This window comes from Uranotaenia lowii, chromosome 3, assembly GCF_029784155.1.
Source record: "Uranotaenia lowii strain MFRU-FL chromosome 3, ASM2978415v1, whole genome shotgun sequence".
Lineage (NCBI taxonomy): Eukaryota > Metazoa > Arthropoda > Insecta > Diptera > Culicidae > Uranotaenia > Uranotaenia lowii.
Genome location: NC_073693.1, coordinates 349143038 through 349165033, shown reverse-complemented (window position 1 = coordinate 349165033; position 21996 = coordinate 349143038). Strand labels below are relative to the sequence as shown.

General features: G+C 33.9%; 1 protein-coding gene across 7 annotated transcripts in view; it reads right to left on the bottom strand.

Annotated features, from left to right (window-relative positions):
- The window catches only part of LOC129750884 (dystrobrevin beta), a 138344-nt gene extending 116920 nt beyond the window's left edge, over positions 1-21424 (bottom strand). For 4 of the 7 annotated variants that reach the window (XM_055746028.1, XM_055746030.1, XM_055746032.1 and 1 more), the window contains exon 1: positions 20986-21424. The gene's annotated coding sequence lies outside the window, so the exon portion shown is untranslated. The remainder of the gene's footprint in view (positions 1-20985) is intronic. The other 3 variants (XR_008738520.1, XM_055746033.1, XM_055746031.1) reach the window with 1 other exon arrangement.
- Positions 21425-21996: the final 572 nt, after the last annotated feature.

Below are 21996 nucleotides of genomic sequence, written 5' to 3'. Positions count from 1 at the left end.
TCTTAAAATCGTGATAGAAGGATGCGATTTTCTCTTCTGAGCCGTGTATTTTAGTGATATCGAGTGAAATCACTAAGGCTGGATGATGCGGGACAATTTTAACAAGAGGCATGCACCTACATTTTTGAAATTTCATACCAAAAATGATAAAAAATATATCTCTTTATGAAACAAGTTTAGGTATTCTGTACTCCTGAGAATTAAGCCAAAGGAGTCGTATTTGGTGAACTGAAAACCATTCATTCATGACCAACAGATCGGATTATATTGCCGGTATTTGGAAAGATCCATAAAAATGAACATCTAATGAAAATTAACTTCTCCACACAAGGAATACTTGGTCTGATGATAATTCCAAATTACTTTGAAAAACATTCGATGTATGTGCTACGGCATTACCACAACAAAATGTAAAAAAAAATATTCGAACTTATTGAGCACTCTGTAGAATAAATGGTTTTTACACATTTACAAAACAAACTTCAGTACGACTGATTTCAAAATTATTCAAACATATTCACTCCAATTCTGAAGCTCGCACGGGTTTGAGTTAGATATACATTTGACCGGCTTAAGTTTCACCAAAAAATTATAAAATGCTTTTGAAAAAAGAATTGTTTCAATTGTTGTTCATTAAAAACATCATAGAGCCTTACTGTTTAATTTAACGCCAGAAAAAAAAATCATGTTGATTTTTCAGAACGATTTATAGAGTTTTCCTATGCAAAATTTAAGTTGAGGTTGACTCGTGTAGACTTAACTTAATTTTTTTGCAAAAAATCATGAATAAGTTTTGAATTGCACAGAAGCTATTTAAATCCCAGGCCCTGAGAAATGAATAAAAAATGACCTCGTACCGACTCAGTCTTTTAATCATCCTTGGCTTAGATTGAAAATTCTGAAAAGATTTTTGAATTTCATCGAAAACACGCTAGCGACTCTTCAAAGATACGGATGCTATCTCAAGCGAAAAACAGATTCCATTTTCAGCAAATTGCTGTGACCGGTAGCATCTGGAGTTTTCGGTGTAAAACCCTCGATTAGGAACAATGTACGACGGCACGTGAACCTCGGCATCGCACCTCGGAACGAAATCTAAACTAAGTCTTCCAAGCGTAAACACCAGAAGAAACGCGTAGGCCCAGCCGCGTATTTAATATGTTTGTTGCTGCCATCCTAATCCACCTGTCCTACAAATTGTTGCGCCTCATCTTGAAGCCATCAGTCCGATATCAGATGGATTCTGTACCCAGATCCTACCTACTGTTTGGCGGTTTAGTTTTTGTACCTTCTCATTCGAGCTGTATTTATTTACTTGTTTGTTTGTGAAGATAACCGACCGCGATAGAACACGGGATAAGAGGTTTTTTTTTCTTCCGTTAAGTTTAACCGTTTTTCTGTGTAGGTGGGTCGGTCGATGAAGGAAGGCCTTTTTTGGAAACCGGCCTAATCCGTGTTGTGTTACGGAATTACCGGGTCAGCGCACTTGACCTATAGCACATACATAAGATAACCAGATACATTGGAGTACAAAACACTTTATCTCGGATCGGGCTTGGGGTTCGTTCATAAATCACATTATAAGTGAGTTATTATTCCTAGTGTGGATAAAATTTGGTAGAATTTTCTCAACTCAATGAGAGGAAGTTAGTAAAAAGGGTTAAAAATCTGGGCGTTTCTCTAGAAGATTGCTTCAATTTCCTATCTGAACCTTCATAAAATTGTTACGTACTCTAAGGAAAACCTCGAAAGGTAAAGAAACAGGTTCCTTCCTTTTTACCCGCCAACCACTTCCTGAGGGTGGAATGTGGCGGCTTTTCTGCCTAACTGTGTGTGATAGGTTCCACCAGGAGCGACTGGGTCACGTTTGGGTATTTTAGGTTCACGGAATATTATCTCCGTCACGCAGAAATGCAGCTGTTGATGTTGGTTTGTTTGAGCCTGCTGGCTTTTTTTTTTGTTAGGTATTTCGTTGAGCTCCCCTTCCCTTGCGAATGGGTTAGTCTTTTACAGAATTAGATTCTAAACACGGGGACTGATTGTGGAAACCACTTCACCGTGTTATCTCTAGCGGTGCCGTTCTATCTTGGAATTCACCTTACAAAAGGAAACAAGCCGAAAATGTACCTCGTGTGGGTTTCGAGCGATAAGGTTTTCTCTCTTCTAGGATTCAACGTAATGTGTACGAAATCAGTGCAACAATTGGAATTAAATTTCGTGGAATTTTACACATGAAATACAGTTGAAAATTTTTTTTATCAAACGATTCAGGAATCGTTAGCCTTTGAAAAAAGGGCTTGAAAAAAACACAAATTATGTGTGGATGATGTGTGAAGTTCTTTTTTTTTCAATGGCGACCGTCAACAATTTGTTCAACTTGTTTTCTATAAAAAGTTAGACAATCTTATATTGGTAAGATCTTTCATACACGATGGATAACCAGATCAAAAGATGCATAGATTTTTTTTCCATAGAATCTTTTTGAAAAGGAAAGACGCTTTGGCTTACAGTGATGTTCGAGAAAATAACAGCGCCACCGAGTCCTACGTAAAATGCCTCCAATTCCTTTTTTTTTCCCTTTAAAAAAAAATTTAATATGTGTTTTAAGGTAGAAATGGAAATAAGCGAAAATTTTTATGATCAAATTACGAGAACCGAGCATATACATTTTGTAGTTTGGCTCAAAATACCTCACCTGAGCAAAAGTTCTGTTCATTTAGACTTGATTTAGGAGTGCCTCAAAGAGCTCAATGTTTCGATTTTTTACCCTAAATCACCAAAGGGCCAAAGGGAACAGAAAAATAGAAATTAAAATTTTGATGCCAAATAACTTAAAAATGCAAATTGACTTGAGGATTTTAAAAATCGCCTAAGGGGGAACCAAATGAAATCGTAATTTTAATTGTGAAGGCTTTTTTCAGAGATTTTCATCCTATTGGATGATTCATCCCACAGAATTATGAAGGCAAATAACTTTAAAATGCATTAAACTTCGAGATCTGGTGTTGACTCAACAAAAAATTTTGGCAAAAAATCGGAATTTTTGGAAAAAATGTTGGCGAAAAATCGAATTTTTGGAACCAGTTGTTCCCAGAAAGTCGATTTTCGTTTTTTTTTCTATTGTTACACCATATTTCGGCGTTTTAAGCATCTTTAAGTCATTTGGCATCAAAATTAAAATATAAATTTTTCTGGTTTCCTTTGATCCTCCCTTTGGTTGTTTTTTGGGGGTTAAAAACCCTAAATTTGAGCATTTTGAGACACTCCTAAATCAAGACTGATAGAGTTGAAATTTTGCACAGGTCAGTTGATTGGGCCAATCTAAAAATTGTTAATAGTCGTTTTTCAAAATTCGATCATGAAACTCTCGTCATACATCCGTTGCCGTCCTACTGCATACTTTACATCGATTTCACTGAAAATGAGTTTACCAAAAAAAGAAAGATTTTCAGAGAATGTCAAGAATGGAACAAGTTTTCATTTGGGAAATGATGACAAAGTTACCGACTGCACTGTGCAAGATTTGAATCCAAAGATCACCAGTTACAGGAGTCTGTAGTATATCCAGTGAATTCGAGGCAGAGCATCAATTTTGCATACGGGTCAGGGATGATTGTTTCATTTTCGCCCAATCTTTTTCCCAGAATAACAAATTCCTGAATTTAATCCCAGAATGAACCATTCCCTAGATTGTTCCCCCAGAATAGACAATTTCCCAGGATTTTTTTTCATCAAAATGCAAAATTTCCTAAAATGCCACAAAACCTAAGTTTTTCATGATTTTTTTAAATTTTCAATATATTTTTTATTCTAGGGAAGAATTCTGGGAAAAGGTTCTTTTTAGTGATTGAAATTCTGGGGATTTCTGTTGGCATACTTTGACACTAATCCGCTCTTGAGTGTCAATATGACACTATTGGAAATTTGGGGGCTTGTAACTTAATTCTGGTGCATCCAAATAAAAAAAAATCTGCTGAGACCCTCAATGAATTCTTGAAATTTTTAATTTTGCATCATTACTTATTTTTATGAACGCACCCTGAAAACCCAGAAATAAAACTTCCTAATCAGACCTGGAGTGTCAATTTGACACTCCTCGCTTAAAACCACTATATTTCTCTAGTTTTACAACCGATTTTTACAAAATATTTAGTTTTGAAAATCTCGTAATGTAACTCAAATATGTTTCTCGGACATAATTCACCTACAACACTTCACTTTTCTGTTATTCAAAGTATAAGAAAAAAATCCGAAAAAAACATACTTCGGAAAAAAGATTGTAGATCAACTACGGGATGCTCAAAAAAATTCCACTTAGTGTCCAAGAATGCTGAAGTTAAAAGCTATACGGTACACATAAAGATATATATTTTTTAAAGATCATGACCTCAAAAATGTAAAAAAAAGTGTTGTAAAACCGTACTTTTCAATCAATGAACCATCAAAATTGTTCAAGTCACACCTGATACATTTTAAAGGAGGATTGAAAAGTTGATGTTTGGGAAGAATGACAGCTTGCTGTTAAATTCTTTGAAAAAAAAGAAAAGTTGACATAATTTGGCACATTTTTGCATTTTTCAGGGCTAGAAGTTGGTCACTTTTTATAAACTTTGTAACTTTTTTAACCTTCCAAAGCTGTTCGTAAAATATGCGTTTCAACGAAATTTGACTTGTAATTTGTTGTTTTTCCCGTGGCCGCAAAGGTTGACCGATTTTTATGATATTGGATTCATTGCGTAGGTTATTTATTTTAGTTTCTAAATATTTTAAAATGAATTTGTTTTACTAGGTTGTCTGTAGTTAGTTCCGAATGAAAAAAGTTACAAAAAAACAATTTTATTTTTAAATTGCTTATAATTTCTGACAACTTTGCAGTATTCGGATCTTTGATTTCTGGAATTGTTAAGAATACATCTATTCGACAATGTATAAATTTGTGGGGATCCAATGAACATTTTGACCGCTATTCCGGATTTTCCGGTAGAAAAAAAATCTAACTCGAAACAAAGACATCCAATTTTGTCTTCGCATCGCTGTATTTCATTTCTCAATGAACCGATTTTCCAAACTTAAATTTTAGTTTTTTTGCCGTAATTTGATTAACATTTTCTTAGAACATATTTGATCCCTCAAAAATCTCAATTCGTCAGTATATTGGAATGATGATTAAGATGCTTTGAAACTGCGCTTCGGGTCATAATGACCCGAACGCCTTTGGAGGGTTAAAATCAAGCAATATTTTGTACGATTAATATCAGGCCTCGATTAAACTTTTCCAAAGCTCTGCGAAATTAACATACATTCCAATGTGCTTCGAGATAAACAAAAATCAAAAACTGATGAAACGCGATTGAACATTCTAAATATTCTAACAAATGAGCATTTTGATAAGTTAGCTATGTGAGGCAAATAGAAATTCGTTTTTTTTACTTTTCGACAAAAAACTGAACAACTTTTGAAAATAGTTATAATCGTTTAAGATAAAAATTCATGCCAGAACCAGACAAAATCAACGAAACAATTGAGTTATGTATAAGGCATGCTCAGTTTGATGAAATTTGCAAACCTGTTCAATGAAAAACTTTCTGAAAGTCTTGAAAAAGTTTTTACCACGATCATTTTCAAGAAACAACATTTGTAACGTTACATTTGTTAATCAGACCAATTTGACAATTGAGCTTTTTTCATTTTTTTTCCTGATTTCCAGCCCTGGGTACCTAATTAGTAGAGGCATATGATATGATAAGACCAGCAAGGACCGAGAACGATTATTCGTATTTTCAAGATTCAATAAGGCCGAAACAAATATCAATTTCTTCTTTTGTCAAGGCCCCCCCTCTTCGAACTTTCCAAAAAACACGGAGGGAGGAAATTTTTAAAAAAAATCAAATATCCAAGAGATTACGAAAGCAAAAAACAAATTTTGAATGATGGGAGTTCTATAACCTCTTGTATCCTTGATTTCATTGAAATTTTCAATATAAAATTACTTGATTTAAAGGTTTTGTGCGATGATATAGAATACAATTTTGTTGCATACAAGCTTTTGTACAGTTTATTCCAATTTTCTTTATGTATGTATGTATGTAGATAATCCACCATGGGTGCACGGATTCACCGCAGTTTCGCCAACGCATGCGCTAAATTGCATTCTTTAGATTATAAGTTCAGCCAATCTTCAATGCAAATTACCACATACCCGACACCATGGCTTCGTGTGAACTGTCATGTAATGAATGTATTTCGTGTTTGTGTATGTCTTATTTGTAGAACGAGCAAACAGTTTCGCAACCGTATAAAATTCATAACATTCTCAGTGTTATGAATCTTCGACAGGTATTCCGCATGCGTGTAGATACCTGCCCAGCTGGCAACTGATTGAACGTTCTTATATAATATAATCAATAAATGAAATTGTTATACAACAGAATAATCTCACCTTTATACCCAACTTACCTCAAGACACACTAAGCTTACCTTTAGCTGTAACCGACCTTAATCAGTATCATAACCATATTTATTGCCAGCTGATCTAAAATAAACAATTTTTAAAGTATAAAAAAAATTGCGATGCAAAATATTTGAGACAAAACATCGAAAATGATATGTTCATTTTAAGTACAAAAAAACTAAAAGGTTTATATAGTGATGTGAACATATGATATGAGTATAAAATAAGTATGAAAATGAATGATTTCTATATTTTATACATGTAATTTATCTGAATAATATGATATTATTCATTCAACCATCATATAATATTAAACAAAACAATATGAATCAATATAAAATAATATAATAGGAAATCAAATAATAAAATGTCTTATGGAATAGTATGATACCATGTAAAATAATATGAAGTTATGAAATACAATACCTACTTAATTAAATAGAATATATTGCAAACATGCTATAATGATTATATGTTTTTTCCGTCTCTACAACTAAAGAAGTTCAAGGGTAAATTGTTATTTTCATTGGTTGGATACGATCAATGTGAATGATTAGAAATAAATAAAAGAAGTAAAGCAAATACTAAATTTATGTGATGAATACACTTAAACTATATTTAAATTCAAGAAATTTCTGCACTGAAAAAGGCGATGATTTACTCGGTGAGAACTGAAATCTGTGATTCACAATTAAAAATATGGTGCTTTTTGATAAGAAATGTCAAATGAATGAATGTATGTATAAAATAATCTAACATAATAATTTTTTACAAGATAAAGCTTAGTTCTTTTAGAAATGGGACACTTTCATTTGCTAATAGCTCGTTAACTAGTTATTGGATATTAAAAATTTGAACAGCATTTTGTTGCCTGTAAAAAGTACTATTCGACCTATTTTTTTCAAAATTTAAAATTTACGCGTTTTTGAGATATGTACGATGCTTGAGAAAAAGAAAAAAAAATTTTTGCACAGATTCCTTTAAAATTCGTCATTATCAAATTGATAGCTGAAAAAACCGTTGATTATTCAAAGAATTACTGAGTTTATGTGGTGGATAAGTATGCAAACACTGTCAATAATGTCCACAAAGTTCAAATCAAGCATTGGAGTGAAGCAGATGATCGGCAACAACGGTTAAGGATCATCAAGGAATGCAAGTCTCATACCAGCATTTTTAATTTTCAATAAACGAAAAGCTAAGGGTAGATCGCTGAAATGTCCAAAACAATTTTCTCCGATAAGCTGAAAGTGTTGCCTAGTGATGACTCATTGAAATCCAACCTCAAACAGCCATTTTTTGATAGTTCCAAAGCTCTTAAGCTGTAAAACCGGTACCGAAAAAAAAACGTTCAAAAATGTGATAAAAAATAACCAAATTTGTTCATTTCGAAACAACTGTATCCACTAAAATGCTTCCAGTTTCCAGTTTCCAGAGAAGTATTGGACCAAAAAGTATCATAAATTGAAGAAGGAAGGTGAAGCCACCTAAAATATAGATTTTACAAAGTATAAGTTGGAGAAACTGATCAATACCATGACAGAAAAAAGTGTGCGCCGGCCAATGGGAGACACCAAGAATAAAGTAGAAATTTCTTTTACAAAAAACGGTAAATATTTTTTTTCAAATTTTTTCATGAAATATCATAACATTGCCTACTTTTCCTTCATAGAAAGTATTTCGTTCAAACGAATGGTTTTTGAGATACAGGCATTTGTAACTGTCCCATTTCTAAAAGAACTAAGCTTTAGCAAAATACTATTTTTCAAACATGCTGGAAAATTTGTAAATTATCAATCAAAATTTGTTGGATTGAAAACATGTAAAAAAAAAACCAGAAAGAATTCATTTGAAAAATGATTTAAAAACTGTGATACAACAAACTATATAGAATGAAGAATAACAATATAAGAAATATTTTGTATGAATTAAAAATATTTAACTGCTGCTTTTCCAATGCTGGAATTTCAAATGAATTTATTTTATTTGTACAAAATAATAAACTACAATACCATTTGATGCTGAAATTGAAATTTGTTAGTAACAAGGATTCTGAAATAAATTCGATGATCTTAACTAAAAAATGACTTAAAATCTTGACTTGAATTCTAATAAATTGATTTCAAACATCCTGTTTATGTATGAGCAAGGAAGAATGACCTAAATGGGTTAAATTTCTACCAAAAGGAAAATAACGCTGTGTGGGAACCGGTGATCTTAAAAAAAAAAAAATTATAATATATTTGAATCAAGTAAGTATCATATACTAGTTAAAATAAATGATCAACATATAATAAAAAGCAGCAGAGCTAGAATTCTATTTTCACACTTGGATCTGAAATCAACAATAACTATCTCAAGCAGCGCATTTTAACACGATGTAAGTAAAGATTTTTAACATGTTGTTGACAAAATGTGTCCATATATCTAATCTAAACTTCCTCTGGTCGTTTTTTTTCTGAAATTTGCAACATAAATTATCAATTAAAATTTTGGGATATGTATTAAAATATAATTTTGATGATTGGTTTCTACTTAAAATAATTGAACGTTGCACAAATGTTTCGTGATTCCTGCTTCAACATTTTTTTTATTTCTGAAGAAGCTGAAAATTATTATTTGGAATAACACGTAAGAGAGTTATCGATGACCCTAAAATAAGTTATAAATGAAAAACCACATTATAAAAAACGATTAACAAAAAACAAAAAAAAAAACATTAAGAAAATATTAATGATCAAAATAAAGTTACGACCATATTTTTACTAAATTTAAAATAAATCAATATCAGCTTGGTGATGATTTGGTTTAGTTGCAAGAAATCAATAGAAGATTTGCGATTATAATGCGAGTGTTTATTTAAAATACCAAGAAATGGGAAGTCCTAATGATATTAAATACACATAAAATTATTAAATAGATATTAATGAAACAAATTATAAGTTATAAAAAATCCAACTGATAAACAGCAGACCATTTTTAAGTTGGTATGACATTTAACTATCAAGATAAATGCCATCATCGTTCATCCGTTTTCCTAAAGTTAAATTAAAGTACATACCAACTTATTTACGAAAAATCAACGCATGCTTCGATTACTTTTAATTCCAGCATACATAGCATAGTATGCTTCTTGAATGAATTTTACATGCAAAGTTCATTCGAAGCGGACGATCCCGCGCTGCCCGCCGCGAAACCGTTCCCTCGTTTACTTAACATAGGCTTTATGTTGAACGTATCTGTATCTCTTGCAAAATTTTTATAAAAACTTTTTCAAAACAGCTGGAGAATAGAAATAAGACTGAAAAAATAGTGATGTTGTAAATTGCATCTGCTGATGTTTCTGGCTGTTTTTTTCGCACTGGCGGGTGGTATCTTATAGTGAACTTGTTTGAACGTGTCACCAAGACCGCGTCTAGTATAATTATAAGCATTATCAAAAACAAGAATGAAGCAAAATAGAAGAGGAAAGAACTAAAAATATACATAAAAAAAAGAACGGGCTCATCGGCTTTTTCTAGCTTCTCGTCCAATCATCAATGATAGTCATTGATTGATTTACTCAATTTTCACACCAACACTACGTTTGTACCAGCGAAGCCAGCTCCGTTGCTGCTTTCTCTCGCCGACCACACACACCATCACAACTTTTCGTTTAACAATAAAAAAAAGCACCAACCCAACCAGCGATGCCACACATACCGATTTTCCGGTATTTATACCGATTTTTGAGCAAAATTTTGACCAAGAATCGGTATATACCGATTACCGATTTTTGGCAAAACATACCGATTTCATACCGATTTTTAAGATTTTAACTAAAAATTCATCCCACTTCAACATTCCTACTTCATTCAAGCTATCCTCGTAAAGGTCCTGTAGAAATGAGACTAGGTGCGTGGCGTAACTTTGATCTGTACAACTTTAAAAGTATTCTGCAAAGATCTCAACGGCTCACTTTCATAATTCGTTCAGTTGTTCGCGCTGTTTTTTCCTTTGTTCTGTCAAATGATGCACTATTTTGGTACTCAACCTAAAAGCCAATGCACTAAGCTCAAGGCTGATATTTGACCTTCTGCGACTGCCAATAGAAGTTTCTTAAGGTCAATTTCAATTGACGATCTCATTAAAGCTCTTGTCTCGAGAGATGCTAACTTTTCAAGGAAAAATATACATACATCGTTTGAATATAATCCTTGTTCAACTTGTCGCCAGATGGGGTATGTCGAGATTTGAAGTGCAATCAGATACACGGTACGTAATATCATCGGTATAATCTTCAATCCTTCTGCATCTTGTTAGCCAAATAAATGATATCATAAGTACCTAACTGCAGAGATCGCAGAATTAAAGACCACGCCAGGCAAAATGGGTACTTTCAGTTATAGTATAACTATGTGTTTTATTATCTTTTTCGGAAGAACACCTTCTTTTAGAGCACATTTCTCATTTATTTTCGCATACAATTCTTGGATTTTCTTGGACTCTTGGACTTATGCGTGATTTTTCATAAAATAAAATTAATTTTTCATTGGCTATAAAAAAATTAAAGCAACAAATCTCTCAACTTTCTTTTTCTTTTTTCTTCATTTGTTTTTCTAATCGCTAGAACTCATATCTAATACTAAAAGCTGAAATGGTCAGATTGGCGAAAATCCATCAATAAAACGAAGAACATCTACTTGGGTCCATATTAACTTCGAACATCAAAAAGCCATTGGATTTGTAAATGCTTACTAAATTAAAATTTCCTTTAGTTTGGCCTGGTTCTATTGCTTTATCGAATTCATCAAATTTACATCCCACTTTAGCCAAACATCAAAGTCTCAAGTTTTTACTTAATTTATATGCCTAAGCAACTTGTAACCTGAAGGTGCTCGCCATGCACCTATTTTTCTTATCAAACGGTAACTTTTAAAATAAATTTCCATTCACTTATGAGTACCGGAAAGAAACACTTATTTCGGATTTTCTGCTGAATTTTCATTTGTGATTTTTGCTTTCGTCAGCAAAAGCAGATAGTTTAAAAAAAAATTGTACAAGTCATAACAAACATGAAGTTCTGTTAAAATTTCCAAACCGTCGTTTTGTGTAAACTAGTGTAACGAATGTTTAATGTTTATTGTTAGGAGTTCGTGAGCCTGTCAGTTATAAACTATATTTAGTCAGCTAGTTTTGAACTAAAAATGAACATTCATGAGAGTTCTTAGACTTGCTGTTTATTGCAAGGTTCTATCACTGACCACACTGACTTGACTCTTAGAACAAAAATTCAACCATTTTCTGTCTAATTTTTTGTTGTCAGCTTTTGCAGGTTCGCAATACCGACGGCAGGTGGCGAACCTGAAAAATTTGACAAAAAATGCCCTGTAGGAAAAATGGTCCTGTTTAGCCCGATTTTATCTTTGAAATTGCGTGTTTTATTTTTAAAGTTGGGTGGCATTTCCTAACTGGGATAGCATTTCTTCAAATCGATCGATGCGCACTCTGGAATCGACATTGCGTACTGTTGGAAAAATGATTTTTTTTGTTTTTTTTTCTGGAAAAATTATCCAGAAAACGAAATCGAGTGTCCAGTCAGTATGGTCAGTGGTTCTATTTAAAGAAAAATACGTCGAGAAGTTGAAAAGGCAAGCATTTTTGAATATCCACCTCAAATACCGATTTTCATACCGATTTTTAGGATTTACATACCGATAAAAGATTTTTTAGGGTTCCAAAATACCGATAAAAATGTGGCATCACTGAACCCAACCCCTTATAATTTCACATACAATCTACGTTCCGACCGAACTCCCACGAGAGAATCGTTGAAGTATGTTTTCTTGAAATTAGCTTTAATGCACTTATATCCTTTAGGCTCATCGGGCCTCATATGATTCCAAACAAATAAAAAATCCATTTTTCCAAGAATTACTTGAATTGTCATGACGTTACTGATTCCATGAAGCTATAAAATGAAAAATTTGATTAACTTGGGAAAATGATGAATGAAATGAGAAAACTCTAATACTCTTAAAGGCTTATATAAGTTCTGAAAATGAGAAAACTAGCAAAAAAAAAATATGTCTTTAATCTAATTTATGGTCTCTATGTTATATGTTTCCAATTTCAGAAAAAAGCACAAAATGTGACCAAAGGGGAAGCTGAAAGTAAAATTTACTTATGTTTATTTAAAGCGAAAACTAATAAATTTACGTTTTGAATGTTTAGTATGATAACAAAAATATGACGATTTCATTCTAAACAAAGGATGTTAAACTTTTGCTCGGATCAGCTCAACCTACAGTTCTAAAACGGAAATGAATAACATATTACTAAAAACTTCTTCATAACTTCCGTTTTCGCTTAATTTAACGATGCTGAAACAGAAATGCAATTAATGATATCCCTAAAATATGATTTTAATGAAATACTTAAATCCTGAAAGGAAAAAAAGGGAGTAAATTGCATAAGTTTCAATCTTGATAGATCTAAAAAGATTAACAGTTTAAAAGATTTATCCATTCCTATCGTTTTCAATCGAAAGCAAAAGGAAACAGTGGGAAGTCTTTGTGTGCGTCACACAGGCGCCAGAATGTCATCAGCATGAATGATTATGACGAATACATACTGAGAATGAAAGATATGAGAAAGAGAGGCAGAAAATACATTGGAAACGCCGCGCCACACATGATACTTTTCCTTGCTGCTTTCCGCTTGCTGTGATGGAATTGATTGACACCTTTCATCGAAAAATTTGATCGTTAATTTTAAAATGTTCACCAAAATTACTTCAGTAAAGTATTATGAATATTAAAGTGTCACAAACACATTATCATGATGGTAATAAATGAATGATTATTTGAACCTTGTTACCTGGGATTGTTATCCAATCTAGAAAAAATGATTAAATAAGTATAATAAATATGTATGATCAAATCTGGGTTCAAAATCTTAAATGTTTAATTCAAAATCAATTATAAAAATATTCGTAAAACGAATATTATGAAGTGATCTCACTAAGTCTCCTTCGGCGCCACTGCTTGAAGGTTTGAAAGCTTTGGAGCGCATGCTAGTCGAGAAAATGAAAGCTTCCAACTCTTTCATGCATTCTCCTCAAACCCGTTATTTTGCTAGCTCGTATCAACACGCTCACAACAACTTCGAACTCTCTTCGCCACCAACACAGTGAAGCACTAGGAAACATTGAATGACGTAACCCAACCCGTAAACTATTCATTCATATGTATAACATTCTTATATTGTATAAGTAGTACTAACACCCGCACACACATTTCTGTGCATCCCGTCTGGCTTGATGTGCATGTTTTTCCTCGCGTCTTTCCACTCTTCTAGATTTCTCATTCGTTAACCCATACACTTGCACTTATTAAGAATAAAGTTGCGCCAGCTGCCAGCTGCGTCTTCGAATTTTTAACGCCATTTTTCATAATTTGCTTTTGACGATGCACACCTTGCCAATATCCCCGTTAAATTCTTAGATTGCACAAAACACTACTCTCTAACACAGATTCGAATAAGTTTGGAATATCCCTCTTCCCTTGTCTGCACGGATCAGAATGATGGATTTAAACTTCATTTCTTGTATCGCACATAGGTATAGAACAAATTCCCCAAATTAGTTATCCCGACGCCATTTTTTCACAATGCCACCAGAACATATTTCTTCTTCAATTTCACACTCTTTCACTAAAACATAATTCGTGGATGATCACTTTAGCCACGAAGATACTCCAGACCGGACATTTTATTTGATTTAATTTCGCTTTCGGAGCTCTCCCACAACCAACCGAACGCGACCGAAGCAGAAGGCGAACTCCGTTTATTCCAATTTTCTTTAATGTTTAAATTTACTTTCATGATTTTCAAGTGAAGTTTAGCCTTAATAATATGTTTTTTCAAATAGGTAAATTTTTCCCGGATTTGAAATGTGGGTTTACGAGTTTAGAACATTTCAATGCGAAATTTAGTATAAGATAATATAAATACATCACATTTTCCAGGATACCAAAAAATATCCTAAATTTATCAATAGTCTCTCATACATTTTGCTTCGTAAATTCAACTCTAGTTGATAGCTTTTTTAGATAGTGGCGTTTTACTTCACTCATACAGTGTTTAAATACAGATCTGGAATTCTTATAATTCAACATGTTTATGTCTTTTCAAAAGCATGAATTTCTTAACTTTATTATTCTCAATTTAAGTTAAAAAATCATCTCTAATTTTACTTCTATTGAAAATTTATTAGTGTTTTCATTGTTTTCAATACGAATGTCCTTCAAAACATGCAAAGCTATTTTGAGTCTTTTTTACCCTCTGCTGTATGAATGATGAATTCGTTGAGATTTTTTTCTTTTCGATGATAACAACCTTTTTGGCCTCTTTCTAAGAAACTTTTACAAAAAAATACCTAAATATTTTTTTCCAGTATCATTTGGAAAGTTTAAAAAATGAGATAATTTTTTCAACACTCTTCTTTTTTAGGTTTTAAAACTGCCAATTGTATTTTTGGTGAATTGAAATTGTTTGAGAAGTTTACCGCATTACCGTACTGAATTTAGCTAAAAAAATGTAAAAAAGATTAATTCCATATGTGGTCTGGTTAGACAAATTATTTATAAGGTGTTTTGAGGTCTATCTTTTTTTTGTTTTGGCTAAAAATGCATCCACTTTCTTGTAATTTGTAACTACAGTACCGTTCATAATTGTATAGAAATTGGAAACAAGCGCACTGTCACTTCGACTTTGAGCTTCCATAACTTTTTACCCTGATGATATTTTTGGATCAATTTTTTTTGCGTTAGATAGATCAACTATCACACTATTATATCAGAAAATTTGAGCTTTCTGGAGTTTGTGTGGCCTGAGAAACAGTAATTCTACGAAAATCGGACTTTTTGAACTTTTCTCAATCAAACTGCAATATCTCTGAAACTACGCAACATTTTTTGTTGAAAATTGGCACAGTGATTGTTGAGATATGAAGCTAGCATGTCTGAATTTTTCGAAAGGTTCTATTGATGAGATCAAAAGTTACGCGAGGTGCAATATTTCAGGCATGAACCTTAAAATGCGATTTCTATAGAATTTTGGCCGTTTTTTTTCATAGGAAAATCGCATTCTCTGTTTAACAACCAGTAAATCTATTTCAACCGAAAAATCACAACAATATCGCGAGATTCTGATTTCAAAACACAAATGGATCATTTATTCCATTTTTTCTTTTCTTCATTGCTTTTGCCAGACATTTTTTGTCTGATTGGTAGAGGAAACTATATTGTTCTTATGAATCGTCCAAAATTCAATAGAAATCGCTTTTCAAGGTTCATGCCTGAAATATTGCACCTCGCGTAACTTTTGATCTCATCGATAGAACCTTTCGAAAAATTCAGACATCCTAGCTTCATATCTCAACAATCACTGTGCAAATTTTCAATAAAAATGTTACGTAGTTTTAGAGATATTGCAGTTTGAATGAGAAAAGTCCAAAAAGTTCGATTTTCGTAGAATTCCTGTATCTCAGGCCACACAAACTCCAGAAAGCTCAAATTTTCTGATATAATAATATGATAGTTGATCTATTTAACGCAAAAAAATTGATCAAAAAATATCATCAGAGTAAAAAGTTATGGAAGTTGAAAGTCGAAATGACAGTGCGCTTGCTTCAAATTTCTATACAAGTATGAACGGTACTGTACATGACTCTTCGAAAAAGTTCTCAATCAGGAAAAAATATCATTCAAAGATTTATAAATTGAGACAAAACCGATCAAATGCTTTCCCTGGTTTAAAGAAAAAACAAATTTTTTTTTCAAAACAAATTTTTAACCTTAAAGTTAAGATTTACTCACGATGAATTTTGAACCTTAACGAATTTTTCTAGACCTCAGGTCCTAAGAAATGAAAGTCGGATGCCTGCCTATTTATTTTATTGTTGCCAGGAGCTTATAAATCTTTATTAAAAAGCTATTTTTAAATTGACAAATTGCTTATTCAATCTATTGGTTGAATTTTGTTAAGTCCCTATTGATGAAATTTTGACTTGATGTGCTCACTTATTTTGCCCTAATTTCATTTGCAAGTAACTAAATATTTCCCCCTACTTTTTTGACTCATGGTCGTTTCTAGCTCTGATTTTCAAATGTAGCTGTTTTCAAACTTTTTTCATGTTTTCTTGCACTTAAATTCAACTTTGCACTGGCTTTTGAGTACATTAACGCGAGATTTCCGCAATAAGTTTATATTCACCAGAAAGCCAATTTTATACCGATTCCAGTGATGTTATTACACGCAAAGAAAACTAGTGCCATCGAAACAAAAGAAATACGTTTTTGAATCAAGGTTCTTGTGTTCTTTGAATGTAAATCTTATTTTTTTTTGTTATTTATATTTTTCTATAAAAAGGTAGAAAATTATTTTAAGTTTATGCACACACATTTCGAATTAATGTACTGTACTTAGAATCAAAATACACGAATTTATTCGTGCCAAAATCAAAAATTTTTTTTTTTTTGATTTTGATTAAATTTTCTTCTAAATCAACAACGATGGAAAATATAATGGAGCCAAATTCTCATTACCGTGAAGAATTTTGGGTGAGTTTTCTTAAATTTATCTGAAGTAAATTATTCAAGTTTCAACTGTTCAGCCAACGACGATTGGATCTCAGGAAGGTATCGTATTGGAAGCTGCGAAATTCCAAGATGTCCGATAAGATACAGATCAACGCTAGCATGTTTAAAAGTGAGTACCTTCAATATTAATATAGATCAATATTGTTACACTACGATCTTAAAGTAGTAAGCATGTAGTATGCCAACATCCTCAAGTTATAAAAACACAAACTTATTGCCCATATGGGCTGTCGAACTCTTAAATGTCTCAAATAATGAGAACACAAGCTCATTGGCCAATGAGCTCACGAAACCTCTTTGCTCATTTGAGCAATCGAATTCCATCCCCAACTCCAACCAGGTCCCGTCCCTCTCCCTTATGGAAATAGGAACGCCAAAAAAATCTCCTGCTACGATCTGCCAATGTGGAATTCCGGACGGCCCAATTACAGGGTTCATCTCGAGATTAATTCTTATCTGACATTATCGAGCTCTAGATAGTTGGGAGCTCAGTTATTCAAGCGATTGCTATCGCTGGTGTTTACGAGCTGGTCCCTCAGAATGTTATACTTCGCCAGAGGCATATTTAGAATACCACAGGTGACCCGATCAGGAGAGCATATCAAAATAATAACTCAAACGTATCTCACCAAAATATTTACACCTGATTCAGTTATAATTAAGTGCTCAAATATTTCGATTTTAAGTTTCTCCAATCTGAATTATATCTTATTCTGATTGACAGACTTGAATGAGGTTGAGCTCATTTTCAATGATAAAGATTTTTTTCGGATTGTCTGTCGGAAATGATTATAGCTTATTTTGATATACGTACAACTTTTTATGAAACACGGACATCGAAATCAACGGCCCAAACCGTACTTTAATGAGTTTCGCTCAACAGATCCATAAAATTGAATCCAATTTTATGAAGAGATTAACCACCGTAATTTTTGTTTGTTACTTTGATTTATCGGCCTAGCGGTGAAAAGTGATGTCCTTTTTAGTAGGGACATCTAAAGATTATGAAATTTTTTTTTTTATATAGATGGATAGAAGGTTAGAAGAAATGAAAGATGGTGAAAATGAGCGGGTAGAATTTGTATAGAAGCATTACCATCACGTACCAAATTTTTGTTCCTCACGAGCCTACTACTATGAAGTGGTAGATACAGATAGAGTTGCATCTACCACCACACATTAGTAGGCTTAGCGTGGTCCGCCCCACAAGCGAGAACTTGTAGTGCGGACGAACAAAAAGATGGTATGTGATCGCTCAGATAAGCTCCCTTTAACTCAGAAACGCATCTATCGATGTTTAAGTCTTCTCAGTTTGTTATCTTCGCATTCGTTACATGCGGGGTTTGCATGCGAAACGGTACGGTCGATAGTCTGATAGTGACCAACCACCGATGCTATGATGTCGTGTTTTTATTTCGCATCGGTGGTTGGTCACTATCAGACTATCGACCGTACCGTTTCGCATGCAAACCCCGCATGTAACGAATGCGAAGATAACAAACTGAGAAGACTTAAACATCGATAGATGCGTTTCTGAGTTAAAGGGAGCTTATCTGAGCGATCACATACCATCTTTTTGTTCGTCCGCACTACAAGTTCTCGCTTGTGGGGCGGACCACGCTAAGCCTACTAATGTGTGGTGGTAGATGCAACTCTATCTGTATCTACCACTTCATAGTAGTAGGCTCGTGAGGAAAAAAAATTTGGTACGTGATGGTAATGCTTCTATACAAATTCTACCCGCTCATTTTCACCATCTTTCATTTCTTCTAACCTTCTATCCATCTATATAAAAAAAAAAATTTCATAATCTTTAGATGTCCCTACTAAAAAGGACATCACTTTTCACCGCTAGGCCGATAAATCAAAGTAACAAACAAAAATTACGGTGGTTAATCTCTTCATAAAATTAAATAACTTTGGCCAAAAAGAAATAAAAACACGACATCATAGCATCGGTGGTTGGTCACTATCAGACTATCGACCGTACCGTTTCGCATGCAAACCCCGCATGTAACGAATGCGAAGATAACAAACTGAGAAGACTTAAACATCGATAGATGCGTTTCTGAGTTAAAGGGAGCTTATCTGAGCGATCACATACCATCTTTTTGTTCGTCCGCACTACAAGTTCTCGCTTGTGGGGCGGACCACGCTAAGCCTACTAATGTGTGGTGGTAGATGCAACTCTATCTGTATCTACCACTTCATAGTAGTAGGCTCGTGAGGAACAAAAATTTGGTACGTGATGGTAATGCTTCTATACAAATTCTACCCGCTCATTTTCACCATCTTTCATTTCTTCTAACCTTCTATCCATCTATATAAAAAAAAAATTCATAATCTTTAGATGTCCCTACTAAAAAGGACATCACTTTTCACCGCTAGGCCGATAAATCAAAGTAACATTGAATCCAATTTTCGGGAAATGAAAAATGGAACATGGTTTTAGCAAATAATGTCATTCCACTAGAAATTTTCCTCGAAGCACTCATATCTTGATAAGTTATAATTTTGATAGGTTTTGTTCTGCCCAAAATCAAACTATGCTATCTGAACGAGATATAATCTTGATCGGAGCATATCAAAAACTGATATAATTTAGCTATGATCGTATAGATTTTCTGATATAATTTGAGATATTTCAATATCCTACGAGTACAGAATCATAACCCATTTAGATAGAAAAAAAATTGGTATCAAAATTTCTCATCTTGATATAATTTTGTTTTCTCCTCCTGATTGGGGACTGTTTTGTTTAGTCACCGTATTCATTGTTCATTTGAGTGTAAAAGTTTGACAACTTTTTATGAATTGGTTTTTCAACCGGTGATGATTTTTAAGGCTATTGACACTGTTCAAAATGATTCATAATATTTATATCACTTAAGGCACATATAACTTCATCCAACGTTTCGAATTTGTATTTATTCCTTCACCATGAAGAAATCGAAATTCTATCACTCCTTTTACATAAACACAATCCTTATGCTCCGGTGAACCACCTTATGTTTAAACTTCCTTACAGACAGGTTGTGAGGTTTTCGGAAGCATAACACGAACACCACACACTAACACCAGTGCACTGTCAACAGCGGCAGCCTCGATTCACTAACACGCTTACACTGGGGCCTGTGCTTTTGTATCGTACGACCTAATCACGCGGTGCTTTTATTTCGTGGGCTCTTTCTCACCCATGGGTGGTTGATGTTTTTGCTCACTGTGGATGGATATGTGGTGGAATCGTTGAAAGGTGACTACGGTGAGATAACAGGTTGCACAAACACTAGGGAACTGTTTCGATTTTGGGTGTTTTTTTTTCTTTCCTACTTCCCCATGTGTATCCCGTTTCCATCAGCAGAAATAACCGTACACACTTTGCTAACTCCAAAAGAGCCAAAAGGAAAATATGGCACGAGAGTGAGAGCCTTTTGGTTCGATTCTTTCGCGTTTTTTTTTTGGTTGCTGATTCTATTTTGAACCCAAAAAGGGAGTAGTGGGATTTTCTTTCCACTTGATCGCTTCACAGTTGACGTTTTCTTTTGGACTTTTCTTCTTGTGTGGTGTGTGATTGTCACTTTTCTTCACTGCTCCTTAAAGCGTCGCAGGCTACTGATTTACGCGAACTTTTTCCTACTTCTTTGACTGGGTTATGTTATATCCTTACAAGTGCGTAAGGAGGATTGTTTGAATGGAATTTGATATGGACGGAACTCCAAAAGTAAATTACACCAACCGCAGATTAAACTGAGCTAATTTGCTCTTTGAAGCTTAAACAATAAAAGACTCATTGGTGAAAACAAGCAAACGATAAATAAATAAATTTCCAAGAATTCTAAATGAAATTGATGCAAACATTTTGTTCTAGATAACACAACATAAAAGATTAGCTACCTTGTGAACGTAGACGAAAAATCTCCCAGTGAAAATCTGCAAAAGTTTGCAAACTTTTACAGTGTTGTTGTAAACCACACTATTCAACCCCCGAAGTTGCTCCTCTTCCTCTTCCTTCTCTTAGGTACACTGCACTCCGGAACACCTTTAACTCACTCAACTTAATCGACTTGTCGAAAAAAAAACTCCGGAGGTTTTTACCTCAATCAAAAGTCGAACCGTACGCGTCAAGATTGACTTTAAGGATTCCGCAAGGACCTCCTCGAAAAATATAGCCCAATCACTTCACAAAATTCTGCAACAAACAGGGAGAAAAACACAGAGCCGCAACCCTTATTCCGCCATTACGCGCCCCGTCGGGTGAGCAAAAAATACGCGAACTCAGCAGAAAAGTCCGAACCGAACGGTGCCAAAGTGCAAACTCTTCTGTCTGAATGGAACTCGGTTGAATCGAATGGGAGCTGGTTTTTGGTACCTATATCGTATATGAGAGATTCCGCCAGTCCAGCCCATCCACATTCACCTTCCGTAAGACTTTTGCGCTCCAAGCTATTTTTTGTACCGATCCCACTGTTCCACCTACCAAACAATTCATTTGCGTGCATGCCTTTGCTCGAAAGTGAGTAAAAGCTCCGGGTTTTTACTACTTCAGTTGGCTGGTTGGAGAGCCGAGGGTTGTATTTTTTATTCTGCTGGCTGGCTCTTCTAGCAGACTGGCTGGTTGGGAGAAACAGAGCTTTGCTTTCGAGAGAAAATTTGAGAGTGTGCTGAAAGCTTCAGCCAACGTGAGAAGAGATTATTGGGTTATTTTTGTATTGAGCATCACTGTAAAATGCTATCGAAATCCTTGCGCACACACTGCGTTCGAATTGATTTTTTGGTTATGTTTTCTCAATCAAAATTAAATCAATGTCATTTTTGTCATTTTAGTCTTTTTTGTCATTTTTGTTATTTTTGTCATCTTTGTCATTTTGAACATTTTTGTCATTTTGGACATAAGTGTCATTTTTG